The following is a 17,031-nucleotide window of genomic DNA, read 5'->3' as shown; positions in this document are numbered from 1 at the left end:
TTACCCGGTTAGCCTCTTATCAGAGTAGCCCTGGGGTCCATTATCTCACACTGACCACCTGAGGTTCTTTTTCCCCCCCCACCCCCACCCCCATTTTAGAGAGTTGGTGGGGTGCCCTCGTAGTCCTGGACAGCGTGGTCACTGGTTGGGCTGATCAAGGCTTGGGCACACAGGTAAGAGGAAGTGTGTTGTGGGACTTGGTTTCCTCAGGGTTAAGATCATCCATCCATGCACACCTATTCCCCCAACCACCTGTCGATCCCCTCCTCCTGCTGGACAATGGCTTGGACTTTTCCTGAGTTGCTGTGAGCCAGACCAGAGGGCTTGCAGTTGCTGTGTTTCGATCAGCATGGAAACTGCCTCCATGATTTTAAAGTCTAAATTGCTCACTTGCCCCTGGGCCACCTGCAGTGCCTCTTGAAGTTCCCGACATTAAATGTTGCAGGGATTCTCTCTCCTATTTTTCCAGGTTGCTTGCCCTTGGGCAGTTTGCCCTGCCTCTTGCCATTCCCATCTTGCAGCGATTCTATCTTTCTGGGTGCCTTGACAACTTAGCTCAGACGTGATATTCCACTGGCGCCTGAGTAGGGATATCAGTATCATTGGGCTGCCCCATGACTCTCCCAGGAAATCCCAATAACTCCAGGTGCGAGACCACATGGTGCCCTGTCTTCTCCCTGTGGGGGTCCAACCTGTTATCCCATTTGATTTGCATGGCATGTCTTGCCAGCCATGCTTCCAAATAGTTAAATCCCTGATGGTCATTGGTCCACCCGGGAATTTTAAACTCCGACCCCAGGGTCCCTTTGCTACTTGTGGGTCGCCTCCTGCTGCCCCCATTGGTAAGCACGTACACAATAAACCATCACCCAACAGGACACCCACGCACACAGTTATCAATATCTCTTGCATGGTTAAAACAGTCTCCCACTCTCACATGGTTAAAACTCGATGTGTGCCCATTTGTAACTCTTTGAACCCTGTTTGCAGTGCAAGTTGTTGTTGAGAAAGAGTATCCTGTTCGGTGGGTTCAGAGAGAGATGAGTCTGGACACAAGGGTTTGCAATCACACGTAACTTGAACAGGGCAATTTATAGAAGAGAGTGGGAAATTCATAATGGGAATAAAACACGTGCACAATTTATAAAAGACCATGGGGAAAACATTAAACAGTACACAATTACTAATTCACACAGGTGATGTAGACATTCATACACTATAAACAGGGGATCAATACACCCTCCCGGACCCCTGATTGTTGGGAGGCGGCTCTAGTACACACTGTATGCAGGGTATTGTGACAGAATATGTTGCATTTTGTATATAGATATGATTTTGGGAGATAAAGTGTGGCAGGTTTTTTTTAGTGTAGGTCACATACAAACACTTCAAATCCGATCTCTTAAAATACTGAAGCTCTGCTCAAGCTAGACAGGCTGGCTTCGAATACCTTTGCAAAAGCTTTGGGACGTGCCCAAGGGACTTTGCTAATGGATTGTTGTTTTGAAAAGCAACAGGTGAAAGAACTCCGAGAATTAGGTTTCAAGCTGCCATCTGTCTGAGTGGAGGTTGCTGTTCTAAGAGGATCGTGTGGTTTTGCAAGCAGACAGAGTAAAATGGGCTTTTTTCTGGGGGGGGGTGGGGAGAGAGAGAAAGAGGATTCCGTTCTGTAGTTTTACAGTCAGCAGCAACAGCTGGGATTGAACAGGACAAGCTGGCAAGCTTGTGGAAAAACCCCATTTTGAAGATGGGTTGTGAGTATTTAGTTCAGCCTAGTCCATGCAAGAGGAGAGGACTGGTTGCCTAATGTTTCACTTGAAATCAGAGAAACAAAAAGGAATTCTCTGGTGACCTGAAAGAAAGAGGTTATCATCCGGAAACCTGATGGGGCAAGTTCCTTCGGCAAGGCACTAAACTGGCAGATCTAAAAGGAATCAGTTGTGGGTGTCCCACAAGCAACAAATTTCTCTCTGAAAACTGTCAAGAACCTTTCTGAGCAGTAACCATTTACTTTTCAAGCACAAAACCCTGGTGAACTTTATTAATGTTAAATTCTGTGCACAGTATAAGAATTGCCTGCAACCATTCCACTTGGAGGAATGAGAAGTGAGATTGGACTGTGAATCAAATAATTTTTGTCAACATGTGCACACATTACATGCATGTGTGCTTAGAATTAGAAGGGAGTTAAGTTAATAGTAATAAGTTAAAGTTTGATCCTGTTTTCATGTTTAAAGATAATTAAAAGCATCTTTTGTTTAAGTAACTATCTATTACTGCTGGATTTTGGGCTCGGACCCCTAATCATTGGGAGGTGGCTCTTGTGCACACTGTACGCAGGGGTGTATACACGTTCCCGGACCCCTGCTCATTGAGAGTGGCGGCTCTACTGCAAGTATTGGACTGTAGCAATACTACGGCTCAGCTTAAGTGCAGTGCACAATTTATCTGCCACCCTTCCAAACGACGTCCACAATCACGATCTGGCATGGTGTGGTGTCTGGGGCTTGGACCATGAGGCAGAGAGAGCGAAATGTGCTCTGTGCTGGTGCTAAAACCAGTGCTAATCTGTGTGTCTTGCCAATAATGATGCTGAGTGATTTGAATTATCCAACAACAATTTGTGCTCTAATTCGTGACCGGAGTCCAATGTTGACTGACAATGGATGTCACTTCTGAATAAGTTCCAGACACGAAGGACATTTGATCACCTACAATGCACACATTCCAGACAGGCAGGGAAGCCACATTTCCTCTATGCACATCTTTTCCTTTAGTGCCATTCCTAGCACAATCAACCTCTACGTTGTCTCCCTATATCCAGAAATCTGTTGATCTGTTTTAAATGAAATCTATGACCGACCCTTCATGGACTTCTGGGATCGAGAATTCAAAGGATTTACCATCATCTGAGTGAAGAAACCTCACAGGCTTGAACGGCCTTCCACCTATTCTGATACTTTGCCTCAAATCATGGTGAATTTCTTGATCAGTGAAAGCATTCATCCTGCAACTAGCTTATCAAGCTGCTTTTAGGATTTTGTAAATTTCCGAGATCTCCTCATTGTCCTGAACTCTTGGGAATGCAGTTTTGGTCCACTTGTTCTCACTTTGAATGGCAAATTTGTTGTTCTAAGAATCTGTGCAGTAGATCTTCACTTTTTTTTGTAATTCTTTATTTATAAATCTTCACTATTTTCTAAGGCAAATGCATTCTTTCTTTGGTGGATTGACAAAACTGCTTATACTTAGTGCAGGTAAGTCTCTCCAAGGCCCTATTCAATTGCAACATGACTTCCTTGCATCAAGCCTTCCGAACATGCCATTTACCTTCCACATGATCTGTGCATTTGCATATTGACCTTGAACCTGTGTATAAGCAGACACAATTCCCATTAAACATCAGAATCACTCTATCCTGTACTATTGTTTAAATATTGTACTTTTTTGTTATGTGCACCAGAGTAGATGATCTCACATTTTTCCCCATTATTTTCCTCCTGCCATATTCTACTTACTTGCCCAGCTTGTCAATGTCCCCTTAACTCTTTATGTCCTCTATACCTGCAATCCTGCATTATTTTGGAGATGTGAATTTTGACCCTTCACACCCCCCCACCCCCCCAACACCCCCAAGCAAACTTTAGATTGTGAATAAGTAGTACTGGGTCACTTCTGTGTCATCTCATGAATCATAGCCTAAGGACATAAGAAGGATAGGATTATTCACTTTTTTTTGTCTGATGGCTAGCTTTCTATCCCTGTCTGTGTATTGACCTTGATTACCATGCACCTTAATTGGTTAACCATCCTTGAATAGGATTTTGCTTCTTGATCAATCAATTCAGTTGTTGGTCAAAACTTGCTTTTCCAAATCCATGCAGGGTTTCCATAATTAACTGTGATTCCTCCAAGTATTTCTGAATATTTTTTCCTGATTTGCTGTTTCTAAAATTTGTCAAACTCTTGGGGTTCTATCTTTTTACCATGGTTATAGGATTTGACACTTTCCAATCAATTACTTAATATGTAAGGGAAAGAAATGGCACTGGTTTGATGAGCATGACCAGGAATTGTTAAACAAGTGGAAACTATTAGAGGTTCTATTGTCTCAAGGGAAAATAAATTGTTCTGCAGGTGCCTAAAAAACTGATGTCAAGCAGGAAACCACTCTGGTGGTTATTAAGAATGCAAGAGGCCCAACAACCTGCTGTCACTGTATTTTTCTGCACTTTAAAGCCACATAGTCCAAGGATTCAAGACTCCATCCCAAAGAGAACTAAATTCAAAGGGAGACGTGAGGACCAAGGGGCTGACGGCACCTATATTTTGGACCTCAACAGTGACTTTATCCTTTATCCTTAATGTGACTATCCTGCATCAGTCTTTTAAGTCCAGATCTGCAGCTATTCCTGATTCAGATGAAGGTCTAATGCAGTATTTTTTTTAAAATGACCGTAGGCATCCATGCTGACGGTTAAATGTTGGCAGTGAAGTATAGCGGTCAAATTCACAACTTTGTGGTTCACATCTTGGAAGAAGTGAATATGCCAGATGACTTCAGATTGTATAATTGGGACCATCTTTGGATAAGACAGAAATTGTAGAGGGATTTCTTTGTTGTCTGCTACAAGGAAAGTTTTCTCCAGGAACGTTCTCGTCTACTGCCCACCAGTACCTGAAGAGCTGCTTCCTGAATCTCAGTTTAGATTTTGTCCATCTTGAAGCATTGTTGGTGCTATCTTTGCCATACAATAATTCAAGGAGCAGTGCATTAATCACTTCATGTGGCCCATTTTTATTTTTGACCTCATTTAAAACTTTTGACTCCATGAACCAAGAAATGCCAGCTTTCGCATATTGGACACCTTGCAGAAATTGGTCTCTCTGTTGACTCTGATTCTTAATGCTATGGAAGCAATATTTTAACCAGTACGTTTGCAGCAGAACCAATCTGAAGGTATTGAGCAGTGATATGTCATTTCCACTGTTCTTCCAATATTTGCACTGCATCTTGCCTCCAATCAACTTCCCACAGGAGGCAATAAGCCTTGGTAATTGAGCTGAAGTAGGCAGGTGATGAGCTAGTATTTGCTAATGTTCACAGTTTGACATGTGATCCTTGACCTGATCAGTAAAGTTTACAAGAAGCTGACCTTATTAGTTTGCAAGACAACCTCTTCTTTCAGTCTGCCACAACTGTAAAACATGACCCTTTGACATTAAAGGTTCATGATGAAACCCTGGAAAACCTGAATAACTTCTTGCATCTTGGCTGCCACTTCTATGTCAAGAATTCAGATTTATCATTGCGACCATGTCATGAAATTTGTTGTTTTGTGGCAGCGTTACAGTGCAGATATTTCTATAAAAATTGCATTTAAATAAATTAGTGCAAAAATAAAAGAAAGTGAGGTCATGGATGTGGTTCAATATCTTTTCAGAAATCTGATGCCAGAGGGGATTGATCTAAATGATGAAATTGGCGATCACCGTTGGTGATTCAGCACAATAATTTTTGTTTCGATTTTAAGAAATGTGTGAGAAGATCAAGATATCGTTTCTTGTGGTTTACAGGGAAGCAGTGATTCCTGACTTCTGTGGCACGGGCAACTTGTGGAAGCGTCTCATCCCTGGAAAGTTGCTGCTAATTCTGCTTCTGCAAAATCCTACTGATCCTCTGGAAGGTTCAAATGAACTGATATCAGCATCTTCTCTCAATCCAACTTTCTCAGCTTTGAGGACCAAATTATATTTGATCAGTTCCCTGAGGCAGGTTGGATTTGGATGCCTGACACCAAGCTGTCCAGACATATTCTATTCTGAGCTGTGTCATAGGAAGATGTTCCCAGTTCGGACAAAAGAAAAATATGTGGATATTTTTGCAGTTATCTTGTTGGGATGATGGGAATATAATGTCACTACTGATCAGTCATGAATACTGTTCTTGAATTGAGTTAAAGAGAAGCATTTCGATGTCATCGAGGGCCTCCAATCCATGTGTTGAAAGCACACTCACCCCAATGTTAAAAAAAAAAATGGAAGGAGTAAACAATCTTGCAACTTGCCACCTGTCCATCCAATTGGCAGAGTTTGCTGTTCCATTTGGCCCCATCAGCTTCATCCAGATTTCTGGCAAGGCCCTTCTTGATCCTGAAGGACTGCCTAAGAAGGGAAGAGGAGGGATAAAAGTTTATGGCAAACTGTCAAACATCTTCATCTCCACTTTTCTAAGCAATCTGGAATGTAAGCCATAGGACCAGATGTTTTATCTAATTGATCTATGGGTGGCTTCTGCAAACCCTGACTCAGTTTTTAACTTCATCCCTGACTTCTACTGTCTCGACTGCTCCCAGAATTTTGTCAGCATCATTGTCTTTGGTAACCACGAGCACTGCTTTCGCCCTCAAATCATCTATTAGCTTCTTTACCTCATTTTAATCTTTTACCAGTCTCTGCATAATTTGATTTGCCCTTTTGTTCCCAGGCTTATTTTCCTTGCTACATTTCCCAACTCAAGATGTCATTTGTGCATTCTTTTGTTCATCTTATTCATGATTTTGTCACATACCTGGCTTTGGTTGACCTATATTTCCCTCTTGTGGGACCATTTCTGAACATCTTCTCAAATATATTTTTTTGCTTTGTGATACTTCTTTCTCCTGAAGGTCTCTTGTTCCATTTTATGCTGGTCATTGCCCCGTGAAATTAGTAGACGTTGCAATTTAACTGTTGTTTTAAATTGTTGCATCCTCTTTATCTATTACTAATTTAAACCGGAGGATAAAAACTCTTACCTGTGTATTATCTCACAGACGGTTCACCCACCGAATTTATGCAGCATCTTGTCTGCACTCTTTAAATCTTATTGATATCCTTTCTGAAGCTAGATGACTAAAACTGTGCAGAATACTCCAAATTTGGCCACACCAATGTCTTGTACAATCTTGCTATAATATTCCAACTCATACACTCAGTACTTTGATTTATGAAGGCCAACATGTCAAAAGCTCTCTTTATGATCCTATCTTCCTGTAAAACTTTCAGGGAAGTGTTCTACTGCACTCTTCATTGCTCTCCTGTTTACCGTGTAAGTCCTATCTTGGTTTGTCCTTCCAAAATGCAACACCTTGCACTTGTCTGCATTCAATTCCATCTGCCATTTTCTGTCCCATTTTTCCAGCTGGTCCAGATCCCTCTGCAAGCCTTGAAAGCCTTCCACGCTGTGCATAGCTCCTCCAATCTTAGTGTCATCTTCAAACTTGCTGATCCAATTTCCCACATTATCATCCAGATCATTGATATAGATGACAGTAATGGTCCCAGTACGGATCCCTGAGTCACACTACTAGTCACAAGCCTCCAGTCTGAGAAGTAATCATGCACTACCACTCTCTGGGTTCTCCCATAAAGCCAATGTCATATCCACTTTACTACCTCACCATGAATATAGAGTGAACCTTCCTGATTAACCTTCCATGTGGAATCTTGTCAAAGGCCTTGCTAAAGTCCATGTAGACAACATCCACTGTCAACTTTCTTGGTAACCTCCTCAAAAATCTCTAAGATTGGTTAAACACAACCTAGCATAAGCCATGTGGACTATCCTTGGTCCCTAGCTATCCGTATACTTGTATATCCAATCTCTTAGAATTCCTTCCAAAACCTACTTCTATTGTCAGGCTCACCGGCCTATAATTTCCTGGGTTATTTTTGGATCCTTTTTTAAACAACGGAACAAATATGTGGATGAACATTTTAAATACATCTGCCAGGGCCCCTGCAATTTCTGCACAGCCTCTCAATGTCTGAGGGAATAACTTGTCAGGCCCTTGGGGATTTATCCACCTTTATTTGCTTTATGACAGCAAGTACTTCCTCTTTAATCTGTATACATGACCTCACTGCTTGTTTGCTTCACTTCCCTTGACTCTGTGCCAGTTTCCTGAATAAATACAGATGTAAAAAACCCATTCAAGATTTCTCCCATCTCTTCTGACTCCATACGTAGCTGACCACTCTCATCATCAGGAAGACCAATTTTGTTTCTGACTATCCTTTTGCTCTTAACGTGCCTATAGAAGCCCTTAGAATTTTCCTTCACCTTGTTTGTCAAAGCAACCTTGTGTCTTCTTTAGTCTTCTGAATTCTGTAATTCTTTTTGCAGATTTACCTTCTACTGTTTGTAGGTCTAATGTGATTATATTATTTTTTATTCTCTACTCTTCTGACATTTTAAGATCAAAATATTTTATACTTCCACCCCACTTTCTCTTGTTCTTTTCATATCTTTTCTACACTCTTTGTAACTGAACATTAATTAGTTCCCATTTTGAACCAAGTTTCCATTGTTGTCCTTCCATTATTCCTGCATGGTGAATTGTGTTTATAAGTCAGTACCTTAATATCCAATATAAATTGGATATAAATAAAAATGCTTTGTATTTGCAGACTTGCATTCTAAGATTTTTGTGTTCCACGTTGTGCATTTTGTTTTGATCTAATGCGATATTGCTTGGCAATTGTGCTTTATGAGAAAAGTCATATACCCTTTGAAACTATCCAAACTCTATACAATATGTGACCTTGAATTTCATTCAACCAGAAAATTATCTGACTCTTATTGAGATGACATTAATTCCAACTGTTACTATACATGTTTCATTAAAAAAAATATATTATTAAATTTTACATTTAAGGATAGACTGGATCGTTACATGGAGAGGAGAGGACTGGAGGGGTATGGACCGGGTGCTGGTCAGTGGGACCAGGAGGGTGGGGATTTGTTACGGCATGGACTAGTAGGGCCAAACTGGCCTGTTCTGTGCTGTAAGTGGTTATATGGTTATGGTTGTATGGTTATTTTAAAAGACTCATGCAACAAAAAAAAAATATATATATATAATATAAAATATATATATAATATATATATATAATATATATATAATATAATATATATATTATATATATATATAATATAATATATATATAATATATATAATATAATATATATATAATATATATAATACTATTTGCCTTGGCGAGTCTGTTGTCTATCTCATTGTCGATCCTTGCATCTGATGAAATGGTGCAGCCGAGATAGGTAAACTGGTTGACCGTTTTGAGTTTTGTGTGCCCGATGGAGATGTGGGGGGGCTGGTAATCATGGTGGGGAGCTGGCTGATGGAGGACCTCAGTTTTCTTCAGGCTGACTTCCAGGCCAAACATTTTGGCAGTTTCCGCAAAGCAGGACGTCAAGCGCTGAAGAGCTGGCTCTGAATGGGCAACTAAAGCGGCATCGTCTGCAAAGAGTAGTTCACGGACAAGTTTCTCTTGTGTCTTGGTGTGAGCTTGCAGGCGCCTCAGATTGAAGAGACTGCCATCCGTGCGGTACCGGATGTAAACAGCGTCTTCATTGTTGGGGTCTTTCATGGCTTGGTTCAGCATCATGCTGAAGAAGATTGAAAAGAGGGTTGGTGCGAGAACACAGCCTTGCTTCACGCCATTGTTAATGGAGAAGGGTTCAGAGAGCTCATTGCTGTATCTGACCCGACCTTGTTGGTTTTCGTGCAGTTGGATAATCATGTTGAGGAACTTTGGGGGACATCCGATACCTTTGAAGAAGACCGCAGAGCCTACCTCACTGACAAAAGGCAAAGGAGGAAAAACCCAACACCCATCCCCAACCAACCAATTTTCCCCTGCAACCGCTGCAATCGTGTCTGCCTGTCCCGCATCGGACTTGTCAGCCACAAACGAGTCTGCAGCTGACGTGGACTTTTTACCCCCTCCATAAATCTTCGTCCGCGAAGCCAAGCCAAAGAAAAGATATAATATATATATATATATATAAATAATAAAAATGAAGTACTCCCCCCCCCCACCTCTTCCCCAGCTATTAAATAAACTATAAAAGGCAAAGTTTAAAAAAAACTAAAAATTGAAATTAAAAACTAAAAATTAAAATGTCGTCTGCACCACAACCTTAATAGTCTCTTTATTTATCTGTCAGGATAGCTTGTATCTTAATTTATTTTTCTTAAAGGGGGTATAGATCATATCTGCACACCTATATGTCTCATGTATGGTTGATGTACTTCAATGAGTGTGTCATAGTAGTTATAAGTAATCTTCTCCAGGGGAATGCAACTTTGCATTTTTGTATTCCACCATGTAATACTCAGTTGACTTCCATGCAACCACTATACACTTCCTGGCTAACAATAAAACGATCTTCACAAATTGAATTTGGTGTTTGGATAATCTAAACTGTACTTCACTAATATCTCCCAGAAGGAACAATTCTGGGTCTTATGGCAACTCCACTTTTGTAATTTTTTTTTAAAGATGTCCTCCAAGTCTACCCAGACGGATAGCCAGGTGAGGTGGCTAAAAGTTCCAAATTTTACACTGCATTTGAAACACATATTCACAGTTTCTGACTTTAATGTATTTCTTGCGATATGAGGTACAACTGATGCAGGAAATTGGACTGCACCCGCTTGCATCTAGCATTGATAATCCCTGTCATGCTGTTTAGACACAAGTCATCCCACCAATTTTAATTAATCTTTGTACCCGAGTCCTGACTTCTATCTCTCCTTTGACTGATGTAATCCAGGTTTCAGGCCCTCATTTTGGAGTATGAAATATATTCTAGCAATAAATTTAAATGCATTCCCCTGTCGAATTAGAATCTCCATGACATCTACACTCTGACAGTCATTGTTTTTCCTAATTTGTCTTTGAAGAAAGATCTCAATTGTAGGAAGCAAAATTAACCCAAATTTAATTCACAGTTTCTCGAATTACATTAGTTGCCCTTGATCATAACAGCCCTTGATAAACCTTATCCCTTTTTGGAACAGGTGTCCAGAATCTTGTTGTCCAGCATCATGGGTATTAAATTAGGAGGAAGCCCCACCTTTAATCCAATGCATTTTATATTTTTTGCCATATTTGGTATATATATTTTAATTAGGGGTTATTTGTCTTTTTGGATATTAATTTCACCCAAGGGTGACTATCTCTGGATGCAGAAAAGGCCTTTGATAGATTGGAATGGGACTTCCTGTTTAAGGTACTGTTTAAAAAAAAAAAAAAAAAAAATGGATTGGAATAAACATTTATAAATTAGGTGAGAACATTCTATCATAAACGCCACAAATTATCACAAATGGACAAATATCTCCAGTGTTCCCACTGAGTAGATCTAGTAGACAGGGCTGACCTTTGTCGCCAGCTCTGTTTACATTAGCCATTGAACCACTGGCGGAAACCATTCGACAGGGTCCAGACATAAGGTGGGCCAGGTGGAACACAAAATCGATTTACTTACTGATGATGTGTTAATATATTTGACAGATCCTGAGGGGTTGTTGGCCAGACGAAGGACCACATTGGAAGAATTTGGGAAGGTCTCAGGATTTAAAATAAATTTGGACAAAAGTGAAATTATGGCCTTTGACTAAAAGGAATTACAAACTTTATCAACAAGGAAGCCAATTAAAGTGGCAACAAGAAGGTATCAAATATTTAGGGGTAAGAGTAGAAAAAGATTTAAGCAATATATACAGTACAACTTTGATTATCCAAAATGGTCGGGACTGGGCCCATTTGTGATAAACTTTTTTGGCAAACTGGTCATTTTTTAAAAAAACAGCCCAGTAGCAACAGTAAATCACTTATAACAGTGTTTAAACAACAACAAACAATAAGGTAAGGCTTTTTAAATCTCACCAAAAAAATGCTGGCCACTGCTGAACACCGACATCTACCCACCAAGGCCCCGTTCATGCAGGGAGCCTGAGGTCTGCTGCTGTCGGCGTGGGAAGCCCAACGTCCCCTGTCAGTTCAACTCCGAAAAAGTTTTGGATAACGGAGATTTCGTCAAGTCCAATTTTGGACAATCAGAGTTGAACTGCACAAGTTAAATTATCTCACTTTGCTCCAGAAGATAGAGGAGGACTTGGCTAGATGGAAAGCTCTGCCCATAATGTTACTGAATGAAGGTGAAGACTGCAATATCTTTTTAAAATGCTATCCATTCCATTGCCCCAGTGCTTCTTCAAAATACTCAATGACCTTGTCAGAAACTTTTTTGTGGAATGGGAAGGTGGTGAGAGTCTCCATGGAAAAATAACATGGGAATATAAATTAGAGGGACAAAATTACCAGATTTCAAAAAATTATTTTGGACTTCCCAGGTGTGATTTATCACCTCACTGAGGGAAGGGGGGAGCACCCTTCTTTAGCATAAATTGGGCTACACTCAATAGGGGAAAGGACAGCAGAAGAATTTGTATATAAATGGAAAACCAAATTAATTTCCATGTTTCAGTTTCTTAATGCAAAAGTTCCAAAATTGACTTACAGAAGTCAATGCACTCTTTTTTTTTGGGGATCTATTTAACTTCTTGTGTTTCTAGAATCCTGATTAGTTGCTTTAATTAAAAAAAATGAAGGTGTTGAAAGAAAGCTTCCCTCAATTAGGATAAATAAACAGCTGGAGAGCAAGTCATTAATGGCCTTTATTGACTTGGGTAAATTTGGTTAGTACAACAGAATATTTTCCTCAGGAATTGCTTCTGATTTGCGATTATTTGATCCATACCAAAAAGGACTGAAACTTTGGGTAAGTTCAAGAATGGATTTAACTGTGTTTATCTGCAATGTTAAACTCAGTGCTGATATTCTTTGTTTGGGGAAATATGAAAGGAAGCCATTGGGCAAAGTACTAGAGGACCGTTGATGTTGCTTTCAGATGGTCATCTACCTTGTCATAAACACTGGATCTAAATTGACATTTTCTTAACCTGCCTATATTTCAATTGTCATGTTCTCGTCCACACTGAAACTGCTTTCTTCCACCTTCTATCACTCTCTCTCCAAGAGATTGGAAGGGCCCTTGTTAACTTGAAAACAATAGCTGATCTATGAAGTTTTGGTTATTTTATTTAAGCAACCTCTAGTAAACCTCAATGAGAACATTTCCATAAGAAATTGTATTATTAATAGTTAATCCCAAGTGGTATCAGTGCTGCGCAACTGATCAGGAAAAGGAGATGTAAGGTGCTCCTTCCATCCGATACCCTAGAGGTCACCCTTTGCAAGGTGTAGCACCTGTTTAGCCTCCCAATCAGGGTCACATGAAGCCATGGATTGCAGATAATGGATGGTTTTTACAAGCAGATTCTACAAATTAGAATTTATGTTTGTAAAACTAAAAATGCTGGACATACGAATCTGCTGATCAATTGCCAGTGTTACCTGTCCAGTATGGACACTGCATCTGAAGAAGCCAATGGGAAACCAATATTTTTCCCTTATAAATGATGCCCATATTTGTCTTGTTAGTTCTTGTGGCATAGTTGTTTCAGCTTAGTATAAGAACTTGTTTCACAAGTTCCAGCAGAATAGGAGGATATCATCCTTGTGTTTTCCTAACGCCTATAACCAAAAAAAATCAGTAACTTAAGTGCTTTAGCGCATCCTGTGGTAGTGAAAGATGCTATATAGATGCACTTGTGTTGGTTTAACTTGGTGATTATTGACCATTGGCAGTATTCTTTGGAGTTTCCACCTGGTAATATTTGCTGCAAGACATGGTGAGTTGAAGGAATGATCTGATATAAGCCTTGCTTTATATTGAATCTGCAATCTTGCTGATAGTAAAACATGCCTATTAGAATAAACCTAATAATCCCTTACTCCAGGATATATCCTTCTCCAAATATCAACAAAGTTCAAGTCTTGCATTAATGACAATTATTTTTGCTGCCTTAGATTTTAACACACTCTTTGTAGATCTATCCAATAAGGGGTCTAAACAAATATTAAAATCTCCACCTATTAAAATATTTTCATTAGCTTCTTCCATATTTAGAAAAGTTTCTTGTATAAATTTACCATCATCCACATTTGGAGCATAAACATTCATTAATGTCCATTATTCCGAAAAAAAAATCTGACAATTTATTAAACAAACCAGCCAAATGTGTCCAAAACTATTATTATTTTAATTGGAAATATTTTATTTAAAATTGCTACTCCTCCAGCTTTTTGTATTAAAATACGACGCCACTACTGTTCCAACCCAACCCCTTTTTAATTTTTGGTGTTCCTTTTCAATTAAATGTGGTTCTTGCAAAAAAAGCAATATCTACTTTCAATTTTTAAATATATATCAGTACTCTCTTTCTCTTTATAGGATTTTGAAGCCTGTTTACATTAAAATTCATAAATTTTAATCCTTTACTCATTTGAAAAATTTAAAAATTCTTGCATATTCACCAATCCCTTCAGTACCACATAACATTAAATCCAGTAAAGAAGAAGATACTTGGTTGTATATTTGAAAGAAAGAAAAGAAAAAGAAGAAAAGAAAGCCCTCTTGAGCATTGTCATAAAATCCCCTGCCAATGCTACCACCCTCCATTTTTCAGGTTGCTACTATAACATCCATGGTTTGGCAGAAACCAGTGTGCATGCCTCCGGCTCCTCCAAGTATATTCAATTCGCCTCTACAGATCACTTCCAGATTTTTTTTACTGCAAAAATATCATTTTCCACCTTCATGTGTCCACTCTTTGAGTCAGCTCTTGATGTATATAAAAAAATTTCTTGGCCCTCCTTGAACAAAGACTTTCAGAGTTGCAGTGTGACGCAGAATAAAAGTGTATCCCTTCTTGCACGATATATTTTTAACCAGATTAAAACTTTTCCTTCTCTTCAATAACTTAAAGCTTGTGTTGAGATAAAAGAAAATTTTATTTCCTCCATATTCCAGTGGCGCTTTTCTTTAGCTTGTTTGGCTGCTAATTCCAAAACTCTTTCCCTCACTTGATAATGAAGAAATTTAACCAAAATAGGTCTCGGTTTTTGATTCGGCTGAGCTCGCTCATTATCAATGTTCCCCTTTAAAATGCTCTTGACCAAAAATTTGTGGAATCCAATGCTGTAAAAACTGAATAATATAATTTCCTTCCTCTCCCTCCTTCAGACCAATGATCTTAATATTATTTCTTCGACTGAAATTTTCAAATGAGTCCACTTTCTCAAATAATTGTTTATTCATCTCCAACACATGTTCCAATCCCTAATCCACTTTATCTATTTATTCTTGAAGAAATTGATTATCCAAATTAATGCTTTGAATTTTCTCTTCCACTTCCTGATGCTTTTTCTGCATTTCTTTAACCATTTTCAAATACAGTATTAACTTTAACCATATAACCACTTACAGCACAGAACAGGCCCTACTAGTTCATGCCGTAACAAATCCCCACCCTCCTGGTCCCACTGACCAGCACCCGGTCCATACCCCTCCAGTCCTCTCCTCTCCATGTAACGATCCAGTCTATCCTTAAATGTAAAATTTAATAATATATTTTTTTTAATGAAACATGTATAGTAACAGTTGGAATTAATGTCATCTCAATAAGAGTCAGATAATTTTCTGGTTGAATGAAATTCAAGGTCACATATTGTATAGAGTTTGGATAGTTTCAAAGGGTATATGACTTTTCTCATAAAGCACAATTGCCAAGCAATATCGCATTAGATCAAAACAAACTGCACAACGTGGAACACAAAATCTTAGAATGCAAGTCTGCAAATACAAAGCATGTAGAATAAAGGTACTGACTTATAAACACAATTCACCATGCAGGAATTTAATCTCTGATTTCTTAATATCACATCTAATTAACTTTAATTCCTCCATAGTCATAAATAATATTTCTTAAACTTTTGGGATAGTTTTAATTTTCATCCTTACCCCTTCTGTTTCTTCCAACATTTCCTCTGGACCTTGTTGTTGTTGTTCTTCTTCATCCTCTTCTTCTTATCTTCTCCCAGTTCCAATATTTTCTCCTCAGGCAGCCTCTTGGACTGCCCCAGGAGCCTGTCTGGTAGGCCTTGTAAGCCATTTGGACAAGGCCACCCTGACTCGTTCGTGGGTCCCTGTTGTTGCAGGGATACCACACCTTGCTGGGAGGCTCTCCAATCGAAGAGGTTGCACCACAGGTCCCGGCTTCTCCTCGAAGGTTGGCCTTTTTCTTGCTGTCCTCCTTCCATTTTCTCTGTAGGTTCTTCTGCCTCTTTATCTTTCTTTGGCAGTGTTTTATTTTTTTCTTTGGTTGTTTACAAATGATTCAGAGGAATTTCAAACTTTTATCTGCTTTTTTTCCCCCACTTTTTCCTGGAAGAGTCGGATTCTTTGTCCTGGCTCTACATCCTCCTGACCTTTTTGTTTTTGATCTAAATCCAGAGTGAGCAGGTGTTTTTTTCTTTTAAGAAGCAGCCTATTTAAAAGCATGTTTTGTTTAGAATTGTATCGTGTTCTATAACATTGCTCTTATTTTAATATGCACTTAATTAGTTTCTAAATCTTGTTTGTTAATGTAATAAATCCTATTGGAAGTGAGACAAATGTTCTGATTATTTGCAATATAAAGGTAATGGATGAAAAATAATACTGTTATTATCCAAAGTGAATTCTTCTTAATATTGGCATTCAGGACAGGGAAGAAAATATTACACTGATATTCCACTGAACTGAGATCCTTTGGACACATAGTCCCGTGTGCAGCCTTCCACAGGTTATCCCTGTCTCCTTGTCAGTGAGGCCATCTGCAGTATAGGGCCCATCTCAATGTGGCTAGTTCACCATTGTACATTAAGGACAGCATTGGTTACGACAATTTTAAGGCATTTAATCTAATGAGAAATAGTTGGACAATGGGTTGAAAATAGAATTAGATCAAAGGAAATAACCTCCTCCACAATCTCTATTAGTACCAGAGCACCACAGGGTTGTGTACATGTATGACTTTGTGGCTCAGTATGACATTAACACCAACTACAAATTTGCCAACAATACCACTGTAGTGGATTCCATAAAGGAAGGGGGGTAAATCCGCACACAGGATGGAGATTGAAAACTTGGCTGAATGGGTACACCAACAGCAACCTTGCATTCAATGTCATCAAAACTAAGGAGCTGATTGTTGACTTCAGGAAAGGAAAGCC

The 17,031-nt window shown here is 39.2% G+C and overlaps 1 protein-coding gene across 5 annotated transcripts in view; it reads left to right on the top strand.

Annotated features, from left to right (window-relative positions):
- The window catches only part of lin54 (lin-54 DREAM MuvB core complex component), a 113,696-nt gene that overhangs the window by 8,163 nt on the left and 88,502 nt on the right, over nucleotides 1-17,031 (top strand). The window contains exon 2 of one of the 5 annotated variants that reach the window (XM_069925451.1): nucleotides 11,365-11,524. The exons of the other annotated variants lie outside the window; for them this stretch is intronic. The gene's annotated coding sequence lies outside the window, so the exon portion shown is untranslated. The remainder of the gene's footprint in view (nucleotides 1-11,364; nucleotides 11,525-17,031) is intronic. 5 annotated transcript variants of the gene reach the window in all.

This window comes from Narcine bancroftii, chromosome 3 (genome assembly GCF_036971445.1).
Source record: "Narcine bancroftii isolate sNarBan1 chromosome 3, sNarBan1.hap1, whole genome shotgun sequence".
NCBI classification, from domain to species: domain Eukaryota; kingdom Metazoa; phylum Chordata; class Chondrichthyes; order Torpediniformes; family Narcinidae; genus Narcine; species Narcine bancroftii.
The sequence above is the reverse complement of the archived record's forward strand: the minus strand, read 5'-3'. Positions and strand labels throughout refer to the sequence as shown.